This window comes from Ostrinia nubilalis, chromosome 24, assembly GCF_963855985.1.
Source record: "Ostrinia nubilalis chromosome 24, ilOstNubi1.1, whole genome shotgun sequence".
Taxonomy (NCBI): domain Eukaryota; kingdom Metazoa; phylum Arthropoda; class Insecta; order Lepidoptera; family Crambidae; genus Ostrinia; species Ostrinia nubilalis.
Genome location: NC_087111.1, coordinates 6,185,759 through 6,200,688, shown reverse-complemented (window position 1 = coordinate 6,200,688; position 14,930 = coordinate 6,185,759). Strand labels below are relative to the sequence as shown.

Here is a 14,930-nt window from a genome sequence, read left to right as displayed (position 1 = left end):
CATAATCGGCGGAGATATTGCGTATAAAAAAAAGTTCATCCCCAATTTTCCACCCTTGGGGGTGAAATATTTTCTTCAAATTCGCATGAAACCACCCTTTTGATAATACCTATTCAACAAAAAAATAATCGTTCAAATTGGTTTATAATCGGCGGAGATATTGCGTATAAAAAAGTTCATCCCCAATTTTCCACCCTTGGGGGTTGTTTTTTTTATTATTAAATTTAAATGGGACCACCCTTGAGGTATTACCTATACGCCGAAAAAAGATTTGTTCAAATCGGTTCATAATTGGCGGAGTTATCGCGTAACAAACATAGAAAAAAAAAAAAAAAAAAAAACATACGGGTCGAATACGTACCAGATACTCGGAGAACATGCTTTGACATCCCTATTCACAAACATTACTATGAGGTCTCACAATTACTTGAGTAGCGAATTGACACGCACAAACCAATCACAGAGCTCTATTCAACGCTGTGCATTACTTCGCATAGCGTTGCTGCTTCACATGCAAGCATCGTTTGTGAGTTGTCAGCCTGCTTAATATCTGCCGTCCAGTGAAGTTATTTAGAGTAAATTGGCCAGCGTACGTGGTAAAGCTATTATCAACCGACTTCAAAAAAGGAGGAGGTTCTCAATTCGACCCGTATGTTTTTTTTCTATGTTTGTTACGCGATAACTCCGCCAATTATGAACCGATTTGAACAAATCTTTTTTCGGCGTATAGGTAATACCTCAAGGGTGGTCCCATTTAAATTTAATAATAGAAAAACCAACCCCCAAGGGTGGAAAATTGGGGATGAACTTTTTTATACGCAATATCTCCGCCGATTATAAATCAATTTGAACGATTATTTTTTTGTTGAATAGGTATTATCAAAAGGGTGGTTTCATGCGAATTTGAAGAAAATATTTCACCCCCAAGGGTGGAAAATTGGGGATGAACTTTTTTATACGCAATATTTTTAATTTTTAGTTTTTTTTTGTGTTCACGCATTTGAAGTCGGTTTTATTTTTTTTAAAAGTTAATTATGGATAATGCGTCGTTACGTGCAATAAAACAAGTGAAACGAAGAACTACAGGAACAATGGAGTCATTTACTACATGTAAGTATTGCAAATCCATTGGTATTTTGCTTATAAATAAAAAAAACTAAACATACAGTGTGAGTCACGTTAAAGTGTACATATGAAAATAGATGAAACTAGACCTATTTTTATCGACAAAAAAGAGGTCAAAAATTTTTTGAGATTTTTTTTAAATTTTTTATAGAATTTGTTTTCTTCCAATTTCTTATTGTAAAGAAAACGTAATAACTTTTAAACCAAGCGGTATATCCTGATAAAATAAAAACAGTAATAATGCTAAATAACAGGCGATACTAAAAAATACATAAAATACACAAAAAAGGCCAACAAATAATAAAAAAATATACTTTTTGAAAAAAATCTGCAAAACACGAATTTAAAAAATTCGTGTTTTTTTGGTTATTTGATAAATTTCTCCAAAAAATGCCCCTATAACCGGTGGTTTTTATTACTTTGTATTATTCTCTATCGTATTACCTTCGTAAAACCAAAAATCGCATGTCTCTATCCCTATCACAACGTTTGCAATGATAGTTTGAACAAAGGCCTACCACAACATTATTCTCCTCTACAGGTAGGGACAATTTTAATTTTAACTAAAATGCTTATTTTACTTCGAAATCTTTTGTTTTTACTTGAAATCTAACTTGTCTTTATCAAAATTACAAATCTAGAGCCATTTTCAGTTTCGTTGTTAACGAAGCGTTGAATGGCGCGCCCGGAGAGGCTTAGTTCAAACGATAATAGCAAATGTTGTGATAGGGATAGAGTCATGCGATTTTTGGTTTTACAAAGACATACGATACAGAATAATTCAAAGTCATAAAAACCACCTTTTATAGGGGTATTTTTTGGAGAAATTTATCAAATAACCAAAAAAAACACGAATTTTTAAGCAGATTTTTTTCAAAAAGTATCATTTTTTATTATTTGTTGGCATTTTTTGTGTATTTTATGTATTTTTTTAGTATCGCCTGTTATTTAGCATTATTACTGTTTTTATTTTATTAGGATATACCGCTTAGTTTAAAAGTTATTACGTTTTCTTTACAGTAAGTAATTGGAAGAAAAAAAATTAAAAAAAAATCTCAAAAAAAATTTAACCTCTTTTTTGTCGATAAAAATAGGTCTACTTTCATCTATTTTCATATGTACACTTTAACGTGACTCACACTGTATTTACGAACGAATTCAGTACCGTAACAGTTACTGCGATATCGAAATCAGTGGTGATAAAAATTCTAACACACTTGTACATTGACGATTTAAATAGCAACCACTTTATGTCATGCTCAACTACTGCGCAATGTATTTAATTTCTTCCGATATACACTGTCGTGTGAAAATACACAGTACGGCCGCATGTGCCGGTCGTAACATAGTGCCGTGCTCGTGTTCTAATGCGGTTTCTTATTATCGATAAATAGAAGTAAATTATAATTTTCTAATTTGTAATTTTAAATAAAAAAATGATGTGTTACTTGCGATTATAAGATTTTACAAAAAAAATAATAACAGTAGATGTAATTAGTAACTGTCAACTATGTAATTACTATAAGAGCTAGTTGAAAGCCTAATATAGGCATTATTTTTGATAAACATATGCGGTACGCAGATCGCCATAATTAAAAAGTAAATGCGTGATAGTAGTTAATAATAACGTATAATAATAAAAAGGTTTTCATACATAAGCATTTTGTGAAATCAGTTTCGAGCCTTGCCCCTAGCGATTTAAAGTATCGATATCTTGTCGACTCGCATTTTATCTTTGTTCTCTCACTAGCGTTTTCAAAGTGTGCGTCACGTCACGCGGCCATTGATTGGCCATAAGGCATGCCTTCTGGCCAATCACAGCACTTTTAAGCCGGTTGCACATGTTGTCGTAGACTCTCAGTCGCTTTGTTTTTACACAGTTGAATGTGTGTGTGGGAGCTGTGGTGGGGGAAATGTGGGGACACTGGTTCTCATTGTAGATACGCGCGACTTCATATCTATTCTCTTTCTATGATCTGAGGTGAACACCCATCACTAGAGCATCAACTCTCACGCCCGTATTCACAAACGATGCTTGCTTAAGTGAAGCAGCAAATTGAACGCACAAAGCGTTGAATAGAGCTATTTGATTGGTTCATGTGTCACCCTGTGCTTCCACGTGTACTGTCAGACCTCATAGTAATGTTTGTGAATACGGGCGTCAAACATTCTCCGACGCTTCACTGCGTTATTTGAGTGTTAAGGCAACCATTCACCTGAAGCACTCGTGAAACGTAACAATGTAAGATACGATTGTGAGCTTTATGTGTAAACATTACTCGTATGTTCAACATTGAGTCTTGCATCATTACACGTTAATGCTCCAAGTGAATGAGCGCCTTTAACGATTCTTAAAAACAAATGACAGTCGCTATCACAGATGCTCAATTGTTTAATTTTAGATAAACTCCAATTAGACACAAAGCTCACAAAATCTTCGTTTGGAATACTCGTAGGTAGGTATTTCATAATTTCAACATAAGTGGTGGTAGGTCTAGCGCATAACTCAGTTAGTGCCTGAGGTATGGGAGCAGCACGGGGTGGTGTTTTTGTTGATGTTAAACGACAGCGAACGAACTAAAGTCGCTGACATAGCCCGACGGATTAGCAAGCTGAAGTGGCATTGGGCAGGGCACATAGTGCGCAGAACTGACGGCCGATGGGGCAGCAAGGTTCTGGAATGGAGGCCGCGTACCGGAAGGCGCAGCGTGGGACGTCCACCTACAAGGTGGACCGACGACATCGTAAAGATAGCAGGGAAGCGCTGGATGCAGGCCGCTACCAATCGATCAACGTGGAAAGCATTAGGGGAGGCCTACGTTCAGCAGTGGACGTCCTATGGCTGACATGATGATGATGATGAAACGTCAGCGAGACTTCAAATTTGTATGCTCTGTCACGTCACCTTCCGTGCACTGACTGAGTTAAGCACCTATAGCCAGTAGGTATGTAATTTTATGGTATAGGTGAATGACATAATTATCCAGAGCCAGTACGCTTAGTGACAGAAGGTACCTAACCTTCATTAATGGTCCATGAAAACAAATGAAAACCGATATCACAGATGCGCAATTGTCTAGTATTTAAAAGTAACCGGACACAAAACTCCCGAATCTTCCATTTATATCGATTCAACACTCGACTCGTAGGACTGATAAGGTAGTAATTTTGACATTAATTAATATGTCGCCAACGTTATCAGTTATTTTATCGGTATCAATTATGGGCAACGGTAGCGGCGTATTGTCAAAAGATATGATAACAATACTTCATGGAAATTAGGATATGAGCCAATACGTTTTCAAATTATTGCGTTTATTGTTTTAATTATTGAAAATATTGAAAGGTCTTTGCTATTGTAAAAAAGCCTATAGATGTAATTTTACAAGATAAAATACTACGGGAAGTAAATTAATTACTCATTCATAACGCATAATAAATATGTATAAAGCAGCACATAGCTCGACGGATTAGCAAGCTAAAGTTGCAATGGGCAGGGCACATAGTACGCAGAACCGACGGCAGATGGGGCAGCAATTTTCAGGAGTGGAGGCCACATACCAGAAAGCGTAGCATGAGACGTCCACCCACAAGGTGGACAGACGACCTTATAAAGGTAGCAGGTAGGTGCTGGATGCAGGCTAACAACCGGGCAATCTGGCAATCAGTGGCTGAAATGACGATAGTAATGATGAACGTTTAAATTTTAATAACCTTCATAATTTATCGATAAGAAAATACAATCTGGGGGTTTTTCCCACAAATCACAATCTTTTTATGATACCTACGCTGTTTATCTTTCGAAATCCTAAAAATCTTAATGTTGTGACAACATTATTTCAGGGTTAAGAAGAAACTCCTTCGATCTTTGTTTCATTAAAGCAACTTGGTATAACCACAGTCATAATTTTAGGACGATAAAGTTGAAAATTGCGTTGCGTATAGCCATAAGCAGCTGGATATTATGCATATTCAAGCTCTCTTATGTGGATAACAATAAGGTTGTCTGTCGAGTGTCTGGCAAAGAGTGAGTGAACAATGAGTTGGAAGGCCATTAAAACTTGAAGGAAGGACTTCACGTCTCAGTCACTGCAAGAGATTTCCATTTGAAGGGTTCAAGTTTTTAGGTTAAATAATAATCTATACCTAATAGTCATAATCTGATAGGGCTTCTTCCGTCGGTTCCTGATAAAGTCCCTAATGGCCAATTAACTTATTTGACAGATTAATCACTATTGCTTTTACAAGTCTCCTGTATAGTACCTACATAGTTATTATTTTGTCAGAAAAGTCACTGGAAAATCTTATCTTTATTGATTACATTCTGATAGTGTTTTACTCGCTTAGTAACACGAAAAATAGATCGTAATAAGTAAATCAAAATACCTACTTTTGATTTAATTACAAAATATAGAGTACCTATTGAAATTATTTTAATAGATCTCGCTTCTCATTGCTAAGGATTCTTAAAAACAATATTCTCAGATTTTTTATTATAACGCAAACTCAGCTTTACACAGCACGCGTTTAATCATTTTGAACTTTATACTAAAAGCAGAAAGCTCAAAATGTTGTGTGTGTTGCTGTGGCCACAATAATAACCTAGGTTATACCAAGTAAACGTTTAATAACGCTCGTAAGAATTCTAAAACAAGCAATACAAATAGTTGCACACGCGAAACGCTCGCATTACAAGCGTTTCGATTTCACACTAAACGCGAGGAAGCTTAAAAATGTAGAGCTTTTACCACCTCGCTTTAAAGTTTCACCGTAGCTCAGTATCTGAAGAGCAAACAGCACAAGGAATCTCTTCAACTGAAAGAACTTTTTTATGGAAACAAAAGCTTTCGATTTCTTTTGACACCCCGCAGACTACAGTTTAGTTGGACTAACTAAAGACTACAGAGGGCCTAGTGTGAGTGTCAAAAAATGACATTAAATGTATGACGGATTGTAAAGCGCCCCTAGCGGGAAACGTTCAAAAACTAAAATTTTCATACATTTTTTAAACGCGCTCACTAGTAAACGCGTTTGATGTAAACTCACACTCACCCCTCATATAGGTAGTTTGGAGAACATTTACGCAAATTACCTACACCGATTCGGTATTGGCCGATTCCTCATACAAATTAGAAACCGACCAAGTTATCGGCCGACTAAGAGTCTGTGAATCTTCGGGAAGTCTAACTGTAATTATTTTCCAAAGTGGAAACGTTCGAATCAAGCTTAACTGACTGAAGCAATAGAATAATAATTATTTTTATGCATAACAAACAAGGCCAGGTATTTGACCACAATCGCACCTGGTGTTAAGTGATATGCAGTCTAGGATGGTACATCTGCCCTCATATCTGGCAGAATCCTCTAATTTTCAACTATTAGCAGTTACAGTTTAGGGCTACTGTTAAATACTTGAAACACTTCTGTAATGATCGCCGAAACTACATATTTTATCAACTATTAAGTTTCCGTTAAAGTTCTAAACCACTCTCGATGTACAATGCGATAAGTTTTCTCGACATAAAGGACAAATTCCAAATCGACAATGCCTTTATTTGGCCTGTTTGTTACCTAGTTCGACCTTCCTTTCGATTTTATGTCCTATTAATAAATCATGGATCAGTTTTGGGCCATTTCACAAACTGTTTTTCTTATGCTGTGTCAGATAAGACCATAGTATAGGTAAAGGCAGTAAGACTTCCGTCATTATAGTTATTGGGGCAGATTTATGTACCATCCTAGACTGCATCTCAAACCAAGTGCGATTGCGGTCAATAAGTCATAGTGCTTGGATAAAGAAATATTCTTGAGTTTTAATTTCAAAGTTTACGGAGCAAAGTAACTAATGAACCTACAAAAAGCGCCGAAGCAAAGCGTTTTCGTAATAACAACTGTCACGTCTGTAACTTTGTCTAGGAGAATGACAGTAGGTACCCCGTACTTTGAATAATAAATACGGGGATTGGCAGTCCGATGTAAACACTGATATCCATTTTTCGTCTGAAATTTCTATTTTATTCCTATTCTTTTAATTTATGTCACAAAATTGTAGGCTATGTAGAAATGGCTTTGTGGTTTCCCACATCTGTTTTATTGTTGCGTTCAATGTTGCTGGTTATTTTAATTGCAGAGATTAACCTCTGTGGTCACAAATAATTGCTGTATCCACATCGATGCAACAAGTCACATCATGTCATTATGTGGTTATGTGATATGATAGTTTTTATTGCTATTTTGTCCCAAAATTAACACGCCTTAAGCTCATTTACCTCTGGTGTCAGTGTGCCGTGCAAATTTTGGGACACCCTGTATATTATGTTTTATGTGTAACTATGTTTTTACACTTTCCCCTTTTTTAATAAGTCCTGTACTTGAAGATCATGAATTTTATTTAGTCAATGATTTAAGACCTCCATGACGATTACCTAAATGTACAATTTTATGACATGTTAAGAAAATTCTTTTTTAGTTATATTCAATTATGTTCTTTAACTTCTGAAGGGCTTAAAATAGATGCACGTGATGGATATTATAGCGTAATGTGTATCGCTTACACACACCCCAATTATATCACCTCATCGATGAACAACAGAGTTTAAAGTTCGACGACAACATTACGTTCCTATACAAAATCTCCAAGTTGTCCTAAATGAGACTACTGGATATCTATCACCTATGGCCCGATCGTAAAGGTGTGGGAGGCTGCCAATTTAGCGCTCACCGTAATTTATACAACGCAACTTCAAGATCGAAACTCCAAATCCGAAGGGCTCGATACAAAGCCACAGTCTGGAATTTGAGATATTTAAAATTTTGTCTAAGCCCCAAATCCTTTTAACCCTTCGGCTGCTTATTTATTCGCGTCTGAAAGGTTCAAGAGGTTATGAAATAGCTTTCGCGGTTCTGTTAAATCTATGGATTTAAAGTGGATATAGAAGGTTGTTAATTCTTAATTAGTTTTTACCCTTAGCAAGTATTTAGAGGTTTGTACTTACATTTTCTCCAGTACAGCAATCTGAAAAGATAGAAAAAGGTTTCATCAATATTTTGTTTATCTGAAAATCGTTAGGGATAAGGCCTATTTCCAGCAATGGACGTCGTATCGCTGAAATGATGATGAAACAAAGTGACAAAGAGGTTAAACGCAGTTTAGTTCGAAATAACTTTTTAGACTAGTAATAAATAAAAACAAAATAAAATTGCAACCGTGGTTTTTTTTTGCAGTATTATTTTGTTTTCTTTCCATGTTTTTTACCTAAAAACAACTGTTTACAACTTAAATTTTTTTCTGTTATTTTCCTTCTTTCTTTATATTTATGTAGAACGCTTCCCTAGTGTTGTGTAAACGACTGTATCTCATAGCGGTTTCGCAAACATATTATTTAAAATGGCCACGGGTCGGGAAGCTGCCTTGGAATTACATTTCATAAAATTTTACACCGACGCATTTACCAGATGGACATTTACGAATACAGACAGCATATCAAACCATTCATTTTTGTTGCAAAATCGCCCCTAATGTAACTACATAAGACCTTACAGGGTAAAGCTTTACCTCCCGTCTAACGTACTTAATTTCGCGGGGGTGAAATTCAAGGACCCATTTCGTCAAATGTTTTTAATTTGACAAAGGTCTTCAGGCGTTTCGCCCACGAGTGCTTCGGACCGCGGTGTTGTACCATATTTTGTTCCAAATTTGTTCCAAATTTTCACAATATCATCCAATCACAGGCTTTATCCTGAATCTATGCAAGTGTTTCTGCCCGCGGTCGCTAAAGTGGCTAATAAAAGTTAACTGCATGTTGAACACTAGTTTAAAATGAGTTTTCATACTAACTTAATGTCGCTTTAAACTAGTGCTCAACGCGCATGTAAATTTTATTAGTGAGGAGAAATGTACACCCATTTGAAAGTTTTAATAGCATTTTGTCTTTCATTTTATATTTTAATGAAAGTTACAGCCAAAAATAATTTCAAAATGAACATGAAACGATCAACCTGTCAACATGTCTTACGCCTGTAATTTTTCACTCGGTTTATAAATAAAATCGACTGGGAATCGATTGTGCATTAAAATTGCAGCGATGATTATTCGAGGTCAAATCTTCGGCATCGATTAGTTACGGCAATATTGTGTACAAATAAGATCAGCCATTACATTTGTAGCAGTTACAAGTATAGCCGTAATGTTAGTCTCTTTAATTTTATGAAATGAACTCTGCACACGGTCGGTGTCATTGTCTCTTTGCCAATAACTTCTTTGAAAATTGAAAATTGTCTCTTCTACAGCAACAGCAGATTCTGGCTACACAGGAATTGCAGCGGTGGAAACGAGAGGTGGGAATAGTCCCGTGCTATAGCGACAGCAATAAAATTTTAGCGAAGGTTTTTTTCTCAGATGTCTGTGATTTTTAACGCACTTACCATTTTTTTTTTTATTGGTAAAAACAAGGTAGATAAAAGTTAAAAGGCAGAAAAAAATATCGTAACAGATGCAATTGAATAATTGAATCAATGAATTGGCTGTTTTATTTTTACTGCGGGGTGTACCGATGCATGTGGGTCAGTTCTCATGTCTATTTTGATGTTGAATATTGGATGGGATGTGGCCATTAGCTACAATTTCCGATTCGTCTGTCCGTGGTTAAGTTTAGAGTCCAAACCGATTTTATGAATGGGAAAGCAAGCATTGAGTTTTGAAATAAAGATAGATTAGACCTGAAAAAGATACTTATTTCGGTTGCAATAACTAGACTTGGTTTATGCATTTTGCACGACCAAAAATGAATCTTTGATTGATTTAAGCCTGTGATGTCCTTTTTACTGAAAACAAATACTTCAATTGTTTACAACAGTAATACCGGTTGCAGACCAAGAGCTAAGCTAAGTTAGTTTCGTTTAGCTCGCATAGCTGACGCAGTTTCCCATAGTCGTGTGTAGACTGAAAACTATGCCAATTCTATGGGAAACTGCGTCAGCTATGCGAGCTAAACGAAACTAACTTAGCTTAGCTCTTGGTCTGCAACCGGCATTAGGCTGAGTTACACCAGCTAACTTTGACCGTAACTATGATGATAACCGGTGTTTTTTGTATGGAGTTTGACAGATTTTTGACGTTTGTCAAAGTTAAAGTAAGATGGTGCAACCCAGCCTTACTATTTGCGCCTCAATTACGGATCGTCTAATCAAGTAGTTGACAGCACATGCTGTATTATATTTCAAAATAGTATCTAATTATATTTTTATCCACAACGAGGAAGCTCTTGACCTGTCTCTCTTCTAATGGAAAGTGATTATCATACACATACAACTGCATAAGATTACACAATGCTTATTTTGATTACATAATAATAATTACCTATATAAAATAAAATATTTATAACCAATCCAAATATAAAAGTGTCAACGAAACAAAACTAAAGGTCAGCATTGATAAAAATTCAAACTAAATCGTGTTTACAATCCTCTTAGAAACAAGATATAAGATACAAGATACCATTGTACATACAATTTGAAAGATTCTGACCTCTCTGATAGCTTGAATTGACGGATCAAGAGCTATCGTTAGGTTAATGAATTAATTACAAATAAAACATGTAGGTATATCAATGCACGTGCGGTGTGATGCAAAAAATTATCTTGTTTTCGGCTTATCATATAAAAAATTATGTTTTTAATAATTTTATATTGGCTCAGGGCATTGTAGAGCGTAATATATAACCTACTTTAGCTTGTTAATCCGCATGCATGGATGCAGGCCGCTACCAACCGGGAGATATGGAAATCATTTGGGGAGACCTATGTCACATGTCCTGTCGCCGAAATGATGAGGAGAATATTACCTATGTTCAATTGTCGGTAAAGTCGATCTAGAATATTCTTTTCTTTTAATTTGGTCACGACACGACCAAAAAATTTTACTAGACATACTTACATTTTATCTCAAAAATTATGAATGAGTTGTTTTGTTTTCTTATCAACACTGTCGATATAAATTATTGAACACGAATAAATCATAACATCTGGCGAAACGTGGCGAAATTTTCCATTTCACTTTACAAAAACATCCGGAGACAACGGACAGTCTTGTGGAAAAAAACAGTACATAATTATTTGCTACTAAAGTAGTACCTATTTGTTATTTACATGTTAACCTCTACACTGTGGCTAATACCAATTCAAGAACAAAACTGCAAAACCGTTGTAATAAAAAAATATTGCCACAGAAGAGCTTTTAACTCTAGAGTTCTTATTGTAAGATGACCAATAACATCATATCGATGTTTTTTTTTAAATATCGACCTATGAAAGTCTACTATAAGGTACCTCCTGCATGTGATTATGAAAAAGTATTTTTAAAAGAGTAGGTTTAAAGATAAAAATAACAGGACCGTTATAATACCGTTAACCTTGAAATAAGCAGTACAATAAGTGATGTCGAATATTGCTTACATTTTGCAATAATATTGGCCCTTAATTAAGGTGGGTGGGTGGTATATGTATAGTAACTACATAATATAATACACAGAAGTTCCTGTTAAAATTTCCAAAAACACAATGCTAATCAATCATTATAACAATACGCATGGCCTTGTCTATTTTGTACAAATAAGGAAGGAAAGAGATAATTTAATAGTATGTTGATGATTAATTAAGAAAAAGTGGAAAAACCGGATTCGAACCCATTATTGTAACAAATCAAGTAAAGGTCATTTGGTAACCAAATAAGGTTGTTATAAGGTCTAATGTTGAAGCCACACGTTTGTTTCGTTTGTGAGAATTTAGTACCTAATAAAATGTGTTAATCGGTGTAAGATACAATACCTAACAATTTCAAGACAATGACATAACTTATTTTAAACACTACACTTTAATCCGGACCATTTCAAGGCGAGATTGAATAGGCATTTACATGGCAGATAATATTATGTACCATCCTAGACTGCATCTCACTTAACACCAGGTGCGATCGCGGTCAAATACCTGCCTTGTTAAGCATAAAAAAATCCGCATCACGCAGTCGAGGGGTATAAAGGACACTAATAAATGCTTACCCTGAATTTAAAGTCACTTATTAATTTGAATTTGGATTTTAAGTATGTGATTATAGCCTACTGGATGACGAAAATTTCTGCGTTCTGGTCTTACCCAGAGGTTCTCAAATAGGGGCCTGAAAATGCTGCGAAATAGTTCCAGTAAAGGATGCTACTGCCGTGCCCCCCGATTCGAATTCGTCTAGGTTTGAAATCAACAAATAATTGATTGGTTTGGTCAATTTTATTGTGTGTTATTGTGTGTAAAGGTGTGACGAAATAATGACTTCAAAGGTTCATCAGTTTTTTGTGTGTGAACACGGCCCTACATCTCAAAAACTGTTTTGTAAGAATTCAATTTGCCTACAAACCATGAATAATGCATGTTCAATATGTAAATCAGGAACCACCTGGTTGTCTGTTTGCTTAAAGAGAACGATTACCTTTAAAACGTTTAGTAGTGCTTAATCCATGTAAGCCAAAATATAGAGACGGCCATTCAAGTTACTAATGAATGCCCATGATTTTATTATAATTCAATTAAGTTAAATGTGTGTAAGTGTTTTTCCTCTGAAGTTGTTTAGTTGTTTGAAAGAACTTACTTGGTTTACTAGTAATTGGCTTACATTGCTATGATTTTTCCAGCATCGAGATTTGAGCAATTTGGTTAGATTTTTTTTTTATTGAAATAAAGTTTTATCTTTTATCTAAGCCATAAGTGTTCAAAGAGACACCGATATTTTAAACGAACGGGAAATTAGCTGGTTCCCTTAGGATACCGAAAAAGTTACAATCTATAGTACTTTTAGGAAATGTTCAGATATCAGATTATTCATAAATGCAATGAAAGCCCTATTAACCCATTGTAAAAACTGACCATAAAGTTTGCATGAACCCCTTGATGTTATTTTCGTGGAAAAATGATCGTAAACATATCAATTTAGGCCAAAACTAGCCGCCAACTAATAAGGAGTTGTGCGCGCGAACCAACCCTCCACTGCTCATAGTAAATTGACTCTAATAAAAATTTACGGCGAGCATAACCTAGGGTTGGGACGAGGGTATTTTTAGTCTGAACCCAAAAATTTGGGTTCGTTTCACAAATCGGAATAGGCACAGTCGACAACAGTCTACATTTTAATTTAAAAAATGCTTATTAAATCTACTTAATAAAAATGCCTCAATGTATACTTTGATTTGTGGTCATCCGTACGAATGAATTAAGTGTATGAGTGCGGCAAAGAGCAAAATAAATAAACTGATATAAAAATAATAATATAACATTTTATTTAATTCTGAGCGTAATATTATCTAATAACCGATGAATCGTGGTGCATTGCACAATGTGCAATAATAAGTCATAAGACTTAAATACAATAAAAATTCTATCGGTGAAAAATAATTCTGAAGACACTACGTTCCATCGCATACATAAAGTTCAATGTAATATTGAGAGTATACACAAAATGGCAGATCAAAAAAGACCTAAATTAGTCCTAAAATATAGAGTACAATTCACATAAAAATACCGAAAAGGCTAGACATCCCATCACTAGCACACTCCGCCAGAGGTCACCAGAATGTTTTAGTACTTGTTATTAAAATTTACTACGAGCTGGTTCCAGGTTTCTAGAACACTTTTGGTAATGGCGACTGATGTCTCTAAGAGATTTAAGTCGTAAAACAAACTTAGGGTTTACTTTTAACGATCAGAGGTTATGAGTTCTTCAAGATGGCGAGATGGTAAGGCACGATAAATCACAACTCGAATGACTACGACCACTCTATCACGATGTAGGTAATGACGGAGAAGATGGAAGACGTCATTTGACAATTTTTTTTTATTAAAAAAAAAATTATAAAAGCCAAAAATAATAATAAATAAATAATAATAATAAATATCCTGGGACATTTTACACTGCGCTTATAGTCCCAAACTAAGCAAAGCTTGTACTATGGGTACTATACAACCGATATAAACATACTTAAATACTTTTTTTTTGTAAATACATACATATACAATACATAGAAAACACCCAGTCCAATACAAACAAATATGTTCATGCACACAAATGTTTGTACTGTGCGGGAATCGAACCCGCAACCTCCGGAATAGTAGTCCGTTCGAACCACTACACCAAACGGCCGACATAAATGAAAAATGCTAAAATATTATTCTAATGTCAACTGATGTTGTAAAGAGCAGATAGGTATCTAATAATAATACAACTGTCTATATTTTACGCCTAAACGATTGAACCAATTCTGTTGAATTGAAAAAATAGATTGTATTGAAAGTAAAAGTTTACAATAATATATGAAAGTTTGTCTGGGAATCAAATATTTCTCAATCGAGCGATATGAGTACTCAACATTATTAGTTTTTGCAATAATGGAGATTTTATTGGTGCGGGCGTGGGATGATCGAAACCCTCGTGAAATATTTTATTAAAAATAATGTTCATATAACTTTGATATTAACTACGCCTCACGTAAATTTTCTTATTATTATTGTAAAGAACATAAACAAATATCATTGATTTTTCTGATAATACTAATCCATCCTTTTATAGTATTGATAACAAAAGGAATATTTTTTTATCGTTGTATTTTATTGAGATGCCCATAAAATCGTCCTTGTTTACCACTGTCGATTCATAATTTTGGGGTTAAAGTACGATGACAACGTAAACATTGTGGCATCTTATGTAAATTGTTTTAAGAGCGAATTTGCAACAAAAAAAATTATCTGATGTATTGTCATCTGATTTT

At 35.0% G+C, this 14,930-nt stretch overlaps 1 protein-coding gene across 1 annotated transcript in view; it reads right to left on the bottom strand.

Moving 5' to 3' along the window:
- LOC135083922 (5-hydroxytryptamine receptor 1) overlaps positions 1–14,930 on the bottom strand; it is a 134,805-nt gene that overhangs the window by 90,151 nt on the left and 29,724 nt on the right. The window contains exon 2 of the mRNA XM_063978677.1: positions 8,121–8,140. The gene's annotated coding sequence lies outside the window, so the exon portion shown is untranslated. The remainder of the gene's footprint in view (positions 1–8,120; positions 8,141–14,930) is intronic.